The following is a 17,967-nucleotide window of genomic DNA, read 5'->3' on the forward strand; positions in this document are numbered from 1 at the left end:
TGAGATTTCTGCACATCTGTGTTGCTGTATTCATAATAGGCAGACTGTGCAATTAGCCTAAGTCTCCATCCACAGAGAAATGGATAAAGAAGATGTGACACACATACACAGTGGAGTTCTGTTCAACACTAAAGGATGGAATGACAGCATTCGCAGGAAAATGGACAGAGCGTTTTGTTAAGTAAGAGAAGACAGACTGAGGAAGACCAGCATCTCATGTTTTCACTCAGAGGCAGAATCTCGATTTAGAGAAAAGAAAAGGGCACGACGGCAGAAGAGTAGCTATTTCAGAAGAGGAAGGAGAAAAATGGGACCACGATGTAATGGAGAAAGAATATCATCAAAGCACATTACAGAGGGCTGGGGATGTAGGTCAGTGGTGGAGCATTTGCCTTAGTATACACAGGCTCTGAGTTCAATAGCCAGTACTGTAAAAATGATTTCATGATGAAGATATGGAAATTTCATAATGGAAACCTATTATTCTCTAAAATTAATATGTGTTTTTTTAAGGAAGCAAATCTCAGCTCTGGGGAAGCTGTGGCAAAAATAAATACAAGTTTAGGAAGAGCCTAGGACTGCATAGCAAGACTGTATCCAACACACACACACACACAACTTAGAGGATAAGTAAATAAATAAAGTAAGTAAGCCAGGTTCAGTGGTACACTCATTTAATCTCAGCACTCAGGAGGTACATAGCCAGATGATCCTTGTGAGTTTGAGGCCAACCTGCTCAAAGAAAGAAAGTTCCAAGCCAGCCAAGGCTACATAGACATACTCTATCTCAAGTTGGCCCCATTGCGTTGACACCCATCGGGTGTCTTCCTGGACACCACTCTGCTGACTCCTGGGAATGGATGGACACGGCCAGGGCTCCACATGGAGAGGCGAGAGGCTTATAGATCAGTGTTCACCTGGTACAGAGATCTATAAGAAGTTCAGGAGGAGCCGCAAAGCAGAGGGGGCTTCATCTAACTCTGAGCTGACACCTGAACGAGGAATCCCCATTTGCCAAGTGGTCTAGCACTATAAATGGCTGAGCCTGCTGCCCAGTAGACCTCGTGCCCTGCAGACCCAGTGCTGGCTCCACCCACTCCCCTTAGATTTCCAGAAGAGTTTCAGTCCCTTAGAACAAAAGACCGGCTCTCCCTCCCTCCCTCCCTCCCTCCCTCTGCCAGAGCAAACATTGGGAAACACCTGGTTCAGTGACTTCACTCTTGCACTTGGTTGCGTGTCTCACAGCAACAGATCCACTCTCCTCACCTGCCCTACCTCGCCCACTGCAAACGAGCATCAGGTGACTGAGGCAAGACCTAGCCCTGGGGATAACGAAGGGAAAGAGGGGACTCTCCTGGACACAGTTCCCTGTCCAGAGTACACACAGATGATGACAGAATGCTGCCTCATGTCAGAGCAGTCATCAGAAACTCCAAGCAATGGGTATACCAGTTCTCCTGGGGGGGGGGGTGCCCCATCTCCTTTCTTTGAGAAAGCACTACATAAAGTAATGGTTAGAGGAACATATGTGCATGCGCAAATCAGTGCTTCCTCAAATTTTAGTGACCCATCCTCCAAAATGACCTATGGATTTTTTTGTTTTGGTTTGGGGTTTTTTTTTGGTTTTTTTGGGGGGGGGGTTTTGGGGGGGTTGTTTTTTGGTTTTTGAGACAGGGTTTCTCTGTATAGTCCTGGCTGTCCTGGAACTCACTCTGTAGACCAGGTGGGTATCGAAATCAGAAATCCACCTGCATCTGCCTCCCGAGTGCTGGGATTAAAGGCGTGTGCCACCACGCCCTGCTTATTTTTTTTTAAGTAGCTGCTTTTGCTGCTCTGTTGATTCAACTGCCACTCACATGTCGGTGAGTCCCAACATGAAAATTATTAACTGTGATGCTTAGGGGGTCTTGTAAATATTTGATCATTGTCCCTAGCTTGTGGTTTCACCAAAGTGCGTACCAAGAAAGCGGAAGTCTGTTTCATTTCGTGTGTGTGTGTGCATTTCTGAGGGCAAGGGTCATATTTATTTAACTTGTTTTATGTGATGTTAAAGAGTGTCGTGTACAATGGTGTGTTTAAAAAATAAGTCTATCGACTCAGGAGGTAAATGTTTATCTCCTAGAAAGGGTTAAAATGCAAGCACATCACCCATCATTTTTTTTTAAATCAGAAGACAAATATAATGTTGCAATGTTGACTTGCAAGTGTCAAATAAGCCAACCAAAATAGACAACTTGATTAAATGTGGTATTTTGAACAAGCTCACCTATTCTACCTGGCTGGCAGTGAATGGGATCTAGTCCTAGAGAAAGGATTAGAATCTGATGTAGAAAAAAAACACAAACCAAAAAAACAAAAAAACCATCTGATATAGAAGTGTCTGAAGGAATTTCTAGCATAGGACCGGGAGAGATACTTCAGTGCAAAAAACACTTGACTCACATACACAAGGACCTGAGTTTAACCCCACAGCACAGATTTTAAAAGACAAAAAGGGAAAACAAAAAATACTGGGCATGGTGGTGTGGGAGTCTGGGATGGTGATGCCAGCACTGGGGACGGAGAGACAAGCAGAGGTCTGGATTCACTGGCCAGTCAGCCAGCCTCCTTGGCTGCCCCCAGGGGAAGACAGACCCTATCAACATCAACAACAGTATTTATGGCCCGTGTAATGACATCTGACGTTGTCCACACACAGCCGCATGTACTTGCACATGTGTGAACAAGCACACACGTGGAGAGAAGTTTCCAGCATGGCTGTGGTCTATCAGCCTCCAGTCACCCTTTGTCATGGTTTTGCCTCATCTGTGAGACACCTGCTTGCAACTTGGCATAACTGAGAAGTAAACATTAATTGTATTAGGTCAATTTAATTTTTAAAAAAATTTTTTTGCCTTCACCTCCTGTGCAAAACATGAGGGAGTTGAGGTATTAACTGACAAAGGAGAAAATAGACATGACACTTGACACTAACAACCCCAATTTAAAATGTTTTAAATATATTAAATCACACAAAATTTTACAACTACCCTATAAGGTCAGTTTCACCACTGTGCACAATTTCAGTGAAGAACTTTTCATCAGAGGAAAATTAGGTCCAAAATAATTAAATATCCTTAGGTGCCCAAATCAGTCACACACACACACACACACAAACCCAAATGACATACTAAAAAAAAAAAAAAGGAATAAGCAGCCAAAATCTCGGACGAGACCTGAGCTCTTTCTCCAGTCTCGTCTAATCTTCTAGCTCTTGCAAATCCTCTTTTCATTACTGATGGCTCCAGAGGAACTTAAGGGAACATTGCAGAAGAGGAGGCAGGAAGACCATAAGAGCCAGGGGTAGAGAAGGACCATGGTAAAATATGTTTCCAGGACATGACAGAGCTGTGGCACTCATGAGCTCACAGAAGCTCTGGCTGTCTATACAACACCTACACAAGATCCAACAATATCAATATGGATGGATGAAGGTCAAGAGTCCCCACCCCAAGCTAAGAGCAATTGGCCACTGATGCTACTGGAGAACGAAGAATCCGTTTCCTTCAGAGATATGGCCTGTCCAAGGTTGCCCATGAGTCCTTGGATGGCCCTTTATCCATGCATGAAGAGGCAACACTGACTGGACTCAGTAGGTTATAAATAAAAAAATAAACAAGACAATATGACATATGATCTTGGAGGAGCGGGAGTTGGGGAGATCAAAATGCATTGTATACATGAAATTCTCAATGAGTAGATAAATAAATCTTAAAAATGTAAAGTTACTTTGTAACATATCCATATGTTTAAGCCTATTAGCATTAGCTAATGTAGCAGTCTCCAGTGTCAGTGAATTGATAGAACTAATGCTTACTTCTAAGTCACATAGAGTCAAGAGTAAGTCTTCATGACAGTGCTGCCCTGGGAGACTTTCTTCCAAGCAGTGATTGTCCCAGGCCCCTCTTGTGTGATGTATATTTGTTACTTTGGAGTAGCTCTGACTAAGGTACCTGAGAGAGCTTAAAGGGGGAAGAGTTTATTTTGCTCATGGTTTTGGAGGATTCAGTCCATGGTCGATTAGCCTCATGCCAAATGTTTTGTAAACAAGAATGTTGTGGCAAAGGTTCCTTACTTCATGATGGAAGAAATAGGGAAGAGGTAATTGGAAACTCTTACATACCTATTTCCTCCAATATCCTGAAGTTTCCAGAACCTCTCAAAGTAGCACAATTCCCTGGAGATCCAGTATCCAATATTTGACCATGTGTGAGTCATTTCATATTCAACGCATAACAGTGTGGTTCATCTGTTTTTCAGTATCAAATGAAAAATGTTTGTCATCTCAATGACATTCTGGTCTTGGGGAAATAGAGAAGTTAGAGACTATAGAGAAAGAAGATGAAACCATTTGTTTTTATAAGACAAGGTCTCATTATGTTTCCCAGGCTGGCTTTGAACTTCTGTGTTACCAGGTGGGTGAGACTATGAGTGAACATCACAGCACTCAACTAGCAATTTCCTTCTGAAGTGTCTCCTTTGATAGTTCTTGTAAGGCAAAATTGCTAGCAGAAGTATCTTAATCACTAGGTACGTTATTAGTACCTGTCAGTAATTACTGAGGCAGAAGTATCATGAGTTTAAAACCAGACTGGGCTATGTAGTTAAATCCTTCCAAAACAAATCAGACAGACAGACAGACAGACAGACAGACAGACAGGGACAGACAGACAGGGACAGACAGATAGACAGAGACAGACTATCTATAAAGTCTTTACTTTCATCTTTAAAGACTAGTTTTACTAGGTATAAAATTCATTCTTTCTTTTCTTTAGTATTCCCAATATGGTGCCCCAGATTCTTGTGGGCTAACACTGTTTCAAGTGAGAAATCTGTCATTGATCTTATTGTTGTTCTTTTAACTTGATATGACATTTTCCTTTAGAACATTCAAGATTTTTTCTCATTATTTTTGGCCTTCGCTTGACCGCGTTGTGTCTAAGTGTCTTACTCAACATTTGATTGTAATGTTGCCCATCAGATTTGAGATTGCTTTGAGCCTCTTTTGTCAAAAGTTTCCTACCTCTTTCTCAGTCTCTTTTTCTATGACTCTTCTGGATATACCAAAATTTCGTATTCAGCCAGGGACAAGCTTCTACACGGGGCTTGTGAGACCCCCGACTGTACATGGGCTCATCAAAACTCACTATGAATCTCTGTCTCATTTTCTGTCTTGCCCGTCAAATTCTGGCTAACTTGTCGATCTGTTTCCCACTCTAGCCCTTAGGACAACAAACATGTTTGTTACTAAGGTCACTACTATTTTTTTTTCTCACATTCCTGTGCTCTGTTAACTACATACCCCACCAGCAGGGAAACCAATGGTTTTCTAGTTTACTCTCTCAGATGAAATTATTAACCAAGGATGAAGAGATGAGAATAGTCTCAGTAAGACCACCATGACCTTTCACGCCTGAGATATTAGCAGTTTTCTTTCCTAGGAGTACCACAACAAAGCCCCCCAAACTTGACAGCTTAAACAACAGAAACACATTGTTTCTTAGCCCAGGGGAGATGTCCAAAGTCAAGGTGTCAACCTTGGTTCCTTCTGGAGAAAGAGGAAGGACCTGTTCTGTGCCTCTCTATACCCAGCTCCTGCCCCAACCATCTTTGATGTTCTTTGGTGTGGACCAGCATCACCCCGACCTCTGTCTTCATCTTATCATGGAGTTCTCTCCAAGTCCTCTTTTTTTTCTTTTTTTTTTTTAAAGGGAAATCAGTCCTAAAGAAGTAGATTAGACTAGTGACCACATGCACTTCAGTAGCATCTCATCTCAACTAGTTATAATGTTTCCAAATATAGTCACGTTCCCAGGTACAGGAAGCTGAGGCTCCAGTGTATGAATTTGAGAAGATACCGTTCAGCTTACACTAGGGAGCAAACAGCAGTATTGGTTTGATGAAATGGAAAGAAACGAAAGAGAATTCCTCAGGTCCCAGGATCTGTCGACCTTGAGCAACCGAGCTCTGTTTCCCTATCCGCAAAATAGGGAGATGTCTGAGAATAACATCAGGGCATCCCACCTCAACCATTCTTAAAATACCACTTCTGAGACAAGTCTTAAGGTGCAAGCTTTAAAGTCTTGGCTTTGAAAAATACCTTTGGATTCTGTCTTTAAAAAGAAAAACAAAAAATCTCAGGATGACAAGGTGGCTCAGCAGGTAAAGGCAACTGGCTACCAACTCTGACAGCCTGAGCTCAATCCTTGAGAGAAGCACTTGGTGGAAAGAAAGAACTGACCACTAAGAGTTGTCCTCTGACCTGCACAGTTGTGCCATGGTATACATATGCACACATACACAGAGATGATAGATAGATAGATAGATAGATAGATAGATAGATAGATAGATAGATAGATAAACTTCTTTATAAAATCTTAGGAAAGTCCTCCTCTGCAGGCACTGTAACCATCCAGACGAGGAAGTTCATGACCAACCGTCTGCTTCAGAGGAAACAGATGGTCATTGATGTCCTTCATCCTGGGAAGGAAAACAGCACCAAAGACGGAAATTCGGGAACAGCTGGTCAATATGTACAAAACTTCACCAGATGTTATCCTTGTATTTAGATTCAGAACTCACTTCGGTGGTGGCAAGACAACTACTGGCTTTGGCATGATCTGTGATTCTTTAGATTATACAAAGAAGAATGAGCCTACACACAGACTTGCAAGACACAGTACCTCTATGAGAAGAAAAAAAAGACCTCCCCAGAACAGCGAAAAGAACACAAGATCAGAATGAAGAAGGTCGGGGGGACTGCAAAGGCCAACGTTGGTCCTGGGAAAAAGCCAAAGGAGTAGATCTGTGGTGACTTGATCTGCTGTGATGTGCAGATTTCTGAGAGGACAAATAAACTAAAAAGTTTCTCTCTCTCTCTCTCACACACATACACACACACACACACACACACACACACACACACACCCTTCAGGGAAGGACCTTGCTGGCTTGATGTCTTTTTTGTTTGTTTGTTTGTTTGTTTGTTTTGTTTTTCGAGACAGGGTTTCTCTGTGTAGCCCTGGCTGTCCTGAAACTCACTCTGTAGACCAGGCTGGCCTCAAACTCAGAGATCCACCTGCCTCTGCCTCCCAAGTGCTGGGATTAAAGGCGTGTACCACCACTGCCCGGCATTGATGTCATTTTAATGTGTTCCCAAATGGCCCACATCCTAGAAAATTGGTCTCCTGTGTGGTGGTGCTGATGGGGTGAAGCCTTTAAGAGGTGGGACCTGGTATGAGGTCACCACACTCAAAGATTTCATGAGGTTCTCACAGGTTCTCACATGGCTTTGGCCCTTCCGTGGGTGATTCTCCACCATGTAATCATGTTGCTGGGTAGGGAAGGGTTTACCAGGGCTGGCTCCGTGCTCGTTGGACTTTTGAGCCACCAGAATTGTGAGCCAAATACTGGGTTTTTGTTTTCATTCTTGTTCTTTTTATTACCTGGTTTAAGGCTTTGGTGCAACCAGCTAAGGCAGACCTTTGCTAGGACTGATGTCTAAAGAGTTTCTGCCCAGAAGAAGCAGGGTGTCCAGCTCTGATTTGCCAGATGGTCTGTCCTCACACCTGTGTCATGGTGACCCTGCCTTGGGCATGGGAGTTTCGAAACCCACTGCATTTGTGTGTGTTTGCTTGGTGCTGCAGTTAGCTTCTCTGAGAGCTGGAGGAACTGCCAAGCATAGATTTACTTTTAAAAATTAATTTGGTTTTGCAAAGTTCACCACATTCTAAGATAACACTCTCTGAGGCTGAGGGAAGAGGGAGCAGGTGGCCTCTGGGCCCTGGAAGAGCTGGAGGTACAAACACCTAAAAACCACCCCCAAGGGCTCTGTTTAGGAAATTATAAACCATTATTTTTTATTTTTGCACCTTACATCAGCTGAAAGTCCTTCGTAATACCAGATATATAGATTAGAAGTCAGTTACTCGGGAAAAAAAAATGTTATTTAGAATAAGGACTAGTAGATTGATGAATGGGTATTTTTTATTAAACTAATAAAATTTCTTTTAAAATATGCAACTCAGTTATCGACAATTTTTTTTATGTATATGTGCTTGCTCTGGTCAACCCCACTTGCTCCTGTTGGCCTTGCTCGCTCAGGCCCAAAGATTTATTTATTTATTATTATAATTAAGTACATTGTAGCTGTCTTCAGACTCACCAGAAGAGGGTGTCAGATCTCATTATGGGTGGTTGTGAGCCACCCTGTGGTTGCTGGGATTTGAACTCAGGACCTTCGGTAGAACAGTCAGTGCTCTTAACCGCTGAGCCATCTTGCAGCCCCCAGAATTGACATTTTTTTTAAGTCATCAAAATAACTTATAATAGTTAAATGCCTCTTAAATATACATGATATCTTTATCTGAAGCTAAAAGTAATATGCACTCAACCAGTTTTTTTTAACTTTTTTTTCAAAGATTTATTCATTATATGTAAGTACACTGTAGCTGTCTTCAGACACACAAGAAGAGGGCATCAAGCCGGGCGTGGTGGCACACGCCTTTAATCCCAGCCCTCGGGAGGCAGAGGCAGGCGGATTTCTGAGTTCGAGGCCAGCCTGGTCTACAAAGTGAGTTCCAGGACAGCCAGGGCTATACAGAGAAACCCTGTCTCAAAAACAAACAAACAAACAAACAAAACCCAAAAAAAGAAGAGGGCATCAGATCCCATTACAGATGGTTGTAAGCCACCATGTGGTTGCTGGGATTTGAACTCTGGACCTCTGGAAGAGCAGTCAGTGCTCTTAACAGCTGAGCCATCTCTCCAGCCCCCTCACCCAGTTTTTAAAATCTATTTGAAACATTAAACATGATAGAAGTAGAAAAAAATCTCTTATGAAGTCCTCTCTGAAAGGAAATTGTGAAAAAGTTCCTGATTAGACAGAAACTGTTCCATCTCCAAGGGAGAATACGCAGCGTAAGTGTGGCAATGAATGGTGATTTAACGGGTGATTTTAATTTCTTCTCTAGTTTTTGTGGGAAAACTCTGCTAGTTAAGGTTGAAGTCTACCATGACCGGACAGCCTCTGAGCTCCGTGCAAAATGGAGACTCCCTGGTTAGCAGATTTTCTCTGACCTTGTCTGGGGGATGCTAAGCCCCCACACTCACCTGAGGAATATCAGGTAGTCTTAGAGGATCAAGTCCCTTTCTCCTGACAAAACCTGTTCGGCCAGGACCTGAGATTCCTGACTTGCTTCCCATGCTAATGAGGTGTGCCAGGTACCCTAAGCCCCCAGCCGGTGACCTTTACCCATCCTGGGTGTCCCTGCCCTCAGTGCCCCAAAACTTTATAAGCCTTCAATCACCCTATGTAAAGTTGATCTGCCTCCTGACGAGTTGTCCCGGTGTGGTCTTCACTGTACATACACACAGGGGTTCCAACCCCACCCCACCCCGTCACCATTTCTGTTCCCTCTGCCCTCGTGGACTAAGGTTAGTTCCATTATCAGAAGTTTCTATGGTAAAATTGTTGTTAATCTAAAACAATGATAAAATATTGAATTGTGTGTTTGTAGCTTAATGTGTATGCTTTGTGTGTGTGTGTATTTGTGCATGTGTGTGCATGTGCCTGTGCGTGTGTGTGGGTGGGTGTGTGTGTGTGTGTACATGAATGCCAAGCCAGAGGCCAATGCCGTCTCTCTCTACCTTGTTTTGAGACGGAGCCTCTTACTGAAACTAGAGCTCACCAATCTTGCTGGCTATAAGGTCCCAGGGATACTTTTGTCTCTCCGCCCCAGTACTAGTTCTTCAGCCTAAGACACCACACCGGACTTCTTTATGTGGATTCTGGGAATTCAAATTTGGGTCCTCCTGCTTGCAAAGATGCCTACAGAGCCTTTATCTGCCGCGCCAAATCACAGGCCTTGATTTCTCTTATCCTCGATCTTTATTATCTTAATTAGCACAGATAGTTCTTGGCCACCTTTTGCTTACCTTTCCTAACCGCATCTGCAACTAACTGAATTCTGGGTATCTTGTCTATCACTATGGCTCGGAGGAGGAAAGGAAATGGAGAAGGATCTTTACCTTACTTAGACCTGCGCGACATCTAGTGGTAGAAAAGTAGAATTGCAAGTTTTCCCTTTAATGTCCCTAGCCTGTTTGTTATAAGCAATTGGGCCCTTGTTACCCACTAAGCCCTGTGAATGGTGTAGCTCGCCGAGCATTTGACCCAGGGTCAGGTTGTTCTTCAGCGTTTCATACTATTGGTTATTCACCCTCTCTGTTCTCAATAGCTCTCAATGCCAGAGTTTGGGTTAGGGCTTGCTCTCCTTCCAGAATATTCTAGAATTTCCCCCTGTAACAACTTTAAAGCACTTCTCTCCTTAAAAGTCCCCTCTGGAAGGGGCCTGGCATAGCTCAGCGGCAGAGTGCTTGCATAGCAAACACAATGCCCTCATTCAATTCCAGTTTAAAAAAAAAAAAAAGTCCCCTCTGGGGCCAGCGAGGGGGCTCAGTGGATGCATGTACTTGCTGCAAAAACCCGATGACCTGAGTTCAATCCCCAGGACCCACTGTGAAAGGAGAGAACTGACACGCAAAAGTTGTTCTCTGACCTCTACCTGTGCACAGAGGTACCGCCCACACAACATGCATACTAATAGTAATAATAATTAACAAATGTTTTAAAAGTTTAAAGCTGTCTCTGGTGGCTCTATGAAGTCTCTAGACTCAAGCCCAACGTGCAAGCCCACGTGCAAACATTTATCCATACATGACATGCTCGCACCACTACACTAGAAGATCAGTAACACCATAAATTCGAGTCAGGAAAAAAAAAAAAAAACTAACAACATTCATAGATTGAGTAAAAGCACCAACGAGTCTCCTCTGTACCATAGTAGAGGTTGTGGCACTGTTTGGGGACAATGGGCTACCGTAGTAAGTGGTATGGCGAATGCCTAGCCAGGAAAGCTTCTTGGGACCCGTCCTCGCCCATCTTTTCAACCTCCGTTCCCCTCACTTCCTGTCTCGCTCCCAGCCCTGCTCTCCAAATGGAACATTTGGACTCGAAGGTCTCCTCTAACGTTCTTCCCCGCCTTGGCTTCCCCGATTCCAAAGCTTTCCATCTTCCCAAACCCTTTCCTAACCATCATCCTAGTCGGGAAGCTGTTTTGCGTTACTTCTGCCTCCACACCCCACGTCCATCTTTTTCATCTCAGCCTTTCCTAGCTGCCTTCTGCTGAGTCTGCAAGCTCTGAGGGCACAGGGCTATCTTAATTCGTGTCGTAATTTTGTGCGGTGTGAGCGGTAAACACAGGAGCAACGCAGGAAAGGGGCGGGTAATTCGGCGTCACGTGTGACAGCCTGCTCTTTGGGCTTACCTCAGTTTCTCTTCCTGCTCCTGTGGCAAAAGCAGTTTAAAGGAGTAAGGAAGTGCTTTATTTGTCTGGTCTTTATGAAGTTGGTGCCATCGCCGCTTCTCAGATGAGGACACTTGTTGCCCGGAGCTTGGGTGACTTCCCAAGCTCATCCAGGGACGAAATGAAGGTCGGGAAATTGAGTGCGCTGACCTGAACTTCTGGTATTTTAGTCTAAACTACAACAGGTGGATCTAGGTGAGGGCACGCAGTTGTGTTCTGGCACAGATAGTGGAGCCTGAGCTGCCCTCTGCTGGTTGGCTCTGCCTTCCTAGGACTGTCTATCCCTTCTAAGGCCCCTGCCTGGAAAGAGGGGCCTCCAGAAGCTCTTTCTGACCCCACAGCTTGAAGATGGGAACATTCAGCAAGCAAAGGGTGCTCTAAGGGATAAAGAGCCAGCAGATCATGGGAGAATATTCAAGGACCAGAGAGAGCAACTTGTGGCTCAGTGAAACTGCTCAAAGAATCAAATCGGGAAAATAAACTCTTTGCCTAGGAATGCCATAGATTGCACTAAAATAAAAATACCTGTTTTTAAAAGTATTTAAGTATTTGGATCCTCCCTGGCACTGAGTCCTCCTTTAGGGTGGAAAGGTGCAAGGTTTATTTATTGCTATACTTCATAAGTGCACTTCATGTGTTAGGGATTTGTTCTCCGGTGTGATGGTAGCATCGAAGAGATGCAGGTCAGGGAAAGTAATGAGGCTCTAGCCCACCGGTTAGATTGGTGCAGGACTCGTGGGAATGGATTGGTTCCCACAGGAGCAGGCTGCTTTAAAAAGAGCAGCCTGTCTTCCCTCTCCCTTCCCCTCATTTCGTGCTTCCCCTAGTGGATACCAGCCCTACACTCGAAAACCTTCAGAACTGTGACCCAAATGAATCTATCTTCCTCATGAAGTTCCAAGTGTTGGGTGTTTTGTTATCACAACACAAAATAGACCGTGACTCATGTTCGACACGCTAGTTCTTAGAGAGGTGCCTTGTGGAACCATTTCAAAGTGCGGGTGTCAGGGCTGGGGAGATGGTTTGGTGGGTAAAGTGCTCAACATGAAAGCGTGGGGTCCTGAGTTTGAATCTCCAACTCTCTTGTAAAACCCACATAGCGTCTGTGGTCCCAGCACAGAGGAGGTAGAGACAGGGGAATTCTCAGGATTCATGTGTTGACTGCAAGCTTCAGGTTCAGGAAAGAGACCCTCAAGATGGAGCTGGACGCCTTTGATCTCAGCACTTGAGAGGCAGAGGCAGGTGGATCACTGTGAGTTTGAGACCAGCCTGGTCTACATAGTAAGTTCTAGGACAGCCAGGGCTATGTAGAGAGACCATGTCTCAAAAAAGAGGAGGAAGAAGAAGAGGAGGAGGAGGAGGAGGAAGAGGGAGAAGAAGAAGAAGAAGAAGAAGAAGAAGAAGAACAAGAACAAGAACAAGAACAAGAAGAACAAGAAGAACAAGAACAAGAACAAGAAGAACAAGAAGAAGAAGAAGAACAAGAAGAAGAAGAAGAAGAAGAAGAAGAACAAGAGGAAGAACAAGAACAAGAACAAGAAGAAAGAAGAAGAAGGAGGAGGAGGAGGAAGAGGAGGAGGGGGGAGGGGGAGGAGGAAGAGGGAGAAGATGAAGAAGAAGAAGAAGAAGAAGAAGAAGAAGAAGAAGAAGAAGAAGAAGAAGAAGAAGAAGAAGAAAGAAGAAGGAGGAGGAGGGGGAGGGGGAGGAGGAAGAGGAAAAGGGAGAAGATGAAGAAGAAGAAGAAGAAGATGAAGAAGAAGAAGAAGAAGAAGAATCAGAATCAGATGGAGAGTGTTAGAGGGAGACACCCCAACCCCCAACATTAACTTGTGCCTCCCACGCATGTCCACACATCAACACAAGTGAAAAGACTTTTTTTTTAAAAAGCAGATATCTAGGCCTTAATCACTTGAAACAATCCCACTAAAATCAGGGACTAGACAAGGCTGCCCACTTTCTCCCTATCTATTCAATATAGTACTTGAAGTCCTAGCCAGAACAATTAGACAACAAAAGGAGATCAAAGGGATACAAATTGGAAAGGAAGAAGTCAAAATATCACTATTTGCAGATGATATGATAGTATATATAAGTGACCCCAAAAATTCCACCAGAGAATTCCTAAACCCAATAAACAACTTCAGTGAAGTAGCTGGATATAAAATTAACTCAAACAAATCAGTAGCCTTTCTCTACACAAAGGATAAACGGGCTGAGAAAGGAAGTAGGGAAACAACACCCTTCACAATAGTCACAAATAATATAAAATACCTTGGTGTGACTCTAACTAAGGAAGAGAAAGATCTGTAAAAAAAACTTCAAGTCTCTGAAGAAAGAAATCGAAGATCTCAGAAGATGGAAAAAAATCTCCCATGCTCATGGATTGGCAGGATTAATATAGTCAAAATGGCTATCTTGCCAAAACCAATCTACAGACTCAATGCAATCCCCATCAAAATTCCAACTCAATTCTTCACAGAGTTAGAAAGGGCAATTTGCAAATTCATCTAGAATAACAAAAAATCTAGGATAACAAAAACTATTCTCAACAATAAAAGAACTCTGGTGGAATCACTATGCCTGACCTCAAGCTGTACTACAGAGCAATTGTGATAAAAACTGCATGGTACTGGTGCAGTGACAGACAGGTAGATCAATGGAATAGAACTGAAGACCCAGAAATGAACCCACACACCTATGGTCACTTGATCTTTGACAAAGGAGCTAAATCCATCCAGTGGAAAGAAGACAGCATCTTCAACAAATGGTGCTGGCTCAACTGGCAGTTACCATGTAGAAGAATGTGAATTGATCCATTCTTATCTCCTTGTACAAAGCTCAGATCTAAGTGGATCAAGGAATTCCACATAAAACCAGAGACACTGAAACTTATAGAGGAGAAAGTGGGGAAGAGCCTTGAAGATATGACCACAGAGGAAAGATTCCTGAACAGAACAGCAATGACTTGTGCTATAAGATCAAGAATCGACAAATGGGACCTCATAAAAATTGCAAAGCTTCTGAAAGGCAAAGGACACCGTCAATAAGACAAAAAGGCCACCAACAGATTGGAAAAAGATCTTCACCACTCCTAAATCTGATAGGGGGCTAATATCCAATATATATAAAGAACTCAAGAAATTGGACTCCAGAAAACCAAATAACCCTATTAAAAATGGGGTACAGAGCTAAACAAAGAATTCTCAACTGAGGAATACCAAATGGCTGAGAAGCACCTGGAAAAATGTTCAACATCCTTAATCATCAGGGAAATGCACATCAAAACAACCTTGAGATTCCACCTCACACCAGTCAGAATGGCTAAGACCAAAAACTCAGATGACAGCAAATGCTGGCAAGGATGTTGAGAAAGATGTATACTCCTCCATTGCTGGTGGGATTGCAAGCTGGTACAACCACTCTGGAAATCAGTTTGGACAACCACTCTGGAAATCAGTTTGGTGGTTCCTCAGAAAATTGGATATAGTTCTACAGGAAGATCCAGCAATACCTCTCCTGGGCATATACCCAGAAGATGTTCCAACTTGTAATAAGGACACATGTTCCACTATGTTTATAGCAGCTTTATTTATAATAGCCAGAAGCTGGAAAGAACCCAGATGTCCCTCAACAGAGGAATGGATACAGAAAATACGGTACATTTCCACAATAGAATACGTCACAGCTATTAAAAACAATGAATTTATGAAATTCTTAGACAAATGGATGGATTTGGAGGGTATCATCCTAAGTGAGGTAACCCAATCACAAAAGAACACACATGATATGCACTCACTGATAAGTGGATATTGGCCCAGAAACTCAGAATCCTTCTTAGAAGGGGGAACAAAATACCCATGGAAGGAGTTACAGAGACAAAGTTTGGAGCAGAGACTGAAGGAACAACCATCCAGAGACTGCCTCACTTAGGGATCCATCCCATAAACAACCACCAAAACCCAGACACTATGGTAGATGCCAACAAGAGCTTGCTGACAGGAGCCTGATATAGCAGTCTTCTGAGAAGCTCTGCCAGTTCCTGGCTAATACAGAAGTGGATGCTCACAGTCATCCTTTGGACGGAGCACAGGATCCCCAATGAAGGAGCTAGAGAAAGTTCCCAAGGAGCTGAAGGGGTTTGCAGCCCCATCGGAGGAACATCAATATGAACTAACCAGTATCCCAGAGCTCCCAGGGACTAAACCACCAATCAAAGAAAACACATGGAGGGACTCATGGCTCTAGATGCATATATAGCAGAGGATGGTCTAATTGGTCATCAATGGGAGGAAAGGCCCTTGGTTCTGTGAAGGTTCTATGCCCCAGTATAGGGGAATGCCAGGGCCAGGAATGGGAGTGGGTGAGTTGGGGACCAGGGGGAGGGGGAGGGGATGGGGATTTTTGGAGGGGAAACTAGGAAAGGGGATAACATTTGAAATGTAAATAAAGAAAATATCTAATTTTAAAAAGTGAGAAAAAAAGATGTGAGAGAGAAAAAAAGAAAAGATAATTAAATCAAAGTCACCAGTAGACACTTCTCAGCACTAGCCTCAGAGAAAAGCCCCCTGACCCAACAGCTAAGAGTTTTTAACATCCCCATTTTCTGGATGAAGTGGGCCTTTCCACTTCAGTGAGAAGCGGCCACAGGTGGAAGGCACACTCAGGTCATCTGACGCATATTTTTTTCTTGACTAGTGGCAATTTTAACAACTCAGCAAATTGTAGGTAACTAGTAGTGATATAAAACAAAACAAAAAAGGTTCTTGTCTATAGACATGCAAATTACATGTTGCTTTTGAAAACTGATTTTTTTTCCTTTTTGGAGGGGAAAAGGTTCTTTGTGTGTTCACTTCATTTCATTATCCCCGATGACCTATAAATGAGTCTGTTCTACAAAGTTCTCACTGCATACCCTTGACTGGCCTGAAACTTGATGTGGCCATGAATTTGACTAGCCAACAGCTGAGACTAACCATGTGCCACCATAGCTGGACTTCATAGTTTGTTTTTTTAGGTCCTGTTGTTACATGTGCCTAGTTCCCTAAATGATCATTGAGTTAAATAAAATTCTGAACACAAGTTCCATGTTCTTTTCTTTTTTTTTCTTTCTTAAAAAAAAAAAAATCAACTTGAGCATGTCAATGGTGTTTCCTTCTTTTTCTCTTAAGCGCTGCATCGCCCCAGAGAATTTTCTGAGAAAAGAATTCCCACCTGTGCTGCCCTTCCACCCTGCCCCAAACATCTGACCAGAAGCGCCTAGAGAACAGAAGAACAAGCAGAGATGCTGTTTACTTTGTTTGATTTTTCTTACGTGCATGTGTGTGCTTGCCCACGTGTATGTCTGGGCTCCACATGAGTGTCTGGTGCCTACAGAGGTATCAAATCCCCTGGGACTGGAGTCACAGACAGCTGTGGGCCACATACAGATGCAGGAGATTGAACATGGATCCTCTGGAAAAAGCTGGCCATGGCTCTTTAACACCAGGGCCACCTCTCCAGCCCTGGGGCTGTATTTGTAATTAGACGAAGGCAATAAAATAACATAAGATAGAAATGAGGAACCCCCTTTCCTCTGGCGGCGGCCATCAGGTGAGCCAAGATGGGTGCATACAAATACATCCAGGAGCTATGGAGGAAGAAGCAGTCCGACATGATGCGCTTTCTTCTGAGGGTCCGCTGCTGGCAATACCGCCAGCTCTCTGCCTGCACAGGGCTCCCCGCCCCACCCAGCCTGATAAAGCTCGAAGACTGGGGTACAAGGCTAAGCAAGGCTGTCATTTACAGGATTCGTGTCCGCTGTGGTGGTCATAAACGCCCAGTTCCTAAGGGTGCAACTTACGGCAAGCCTGTCCACCATGATGTTAACCAGCTGAAATTTGCCCGAAGCCTTCAGTCTGTTGCTGAGGAGAGAGCTGGGCGCCATTGTGGGGCTTTGAGAGTCCTGAATTCCTACTGGGTTGGTGAAGATTCCACATATAAATTTTTTGAGGTTATCCTCATTGATCCGTTCCATAAAGCTATCAGAAGAAATCCTGACACCCAGTGGATCACCAAACCAGTCCACAAACACAGAGAGATGCGTGGGCTGACATCTGCTGGCCGAAAGAGCCGTGGCCTTGGAAAGGGCCACAAGTTCCACCACACTATTGGTGGTTCCCGCCGTGCAGCCTGGAGAAGGCGCAATATTCTCCAGCTCCACCTTTACGCTAATAAACGTGATATTTGTAAAATTCATATCCAATAAACAATTTAGGACAGTCAAAAAAAAAAAGAAGAAGAAGAAGAAATGAGGAAACCCCTGGCTGCATATTGGACCTCCATCCACTCTTAGTTCTTCCTCCTTTGAGTATCTGGCAGTTCATGAAAGCCTCCACATTCTAGGATCGTCCGTTTTACTTTTTAAAAGTTTTTTTTTAATTACATTTTTACCTATCAAAAGGTGGGGGGGAGCAGGGGTCAGAGTGGGTCTCCAAGCAGGCACTTCCTTAGAACTCCATTACTTTGAAAACCACGAAGCGTAGCCCACTCTGACCCCTTCCAGTGTCGAACTTACACGGAGATC

At 43.7% G+C, this 17,967-nt stretch overlaps 2 pseudogenes; both read left to right on the forward strand.

The window, feature by feature from the left end:
- The first annotated feature begins 6,446 nt into the window (after positions 1-6,446).
- Positions 6,447-6,842, forward strand: LOC110300910 (small ribosomal subunit protein eS24 pseudogene; annotated as a pseudogene).
- A 10,133-nt stretch (positions 6,843-16,975) lies between these two features.
- On the forward strand, positions 16,976-17,649 carry LOC110300909 (large ribosomal subunit protein eL15 pseudogene; annotated as a pseudogene).
- The last annotated feature ends 318 nt before the right edge of the window (positions 17,650-17,967 follow it).

This window comes from Mus caroli, unplaced genomic scaffold (assembly GCF_978045245.1).
Source record: "Mus caroli unplaced genomic scaffold, Mus_caroli_1 scaffold_10, whole genome shotgun sequence".
Classification (NCBI taxonomy): Eukaryota; Metazoa; Chordata; class Mammalia; order Rodentia; family Muridae; genus Mus; species Mus caroli.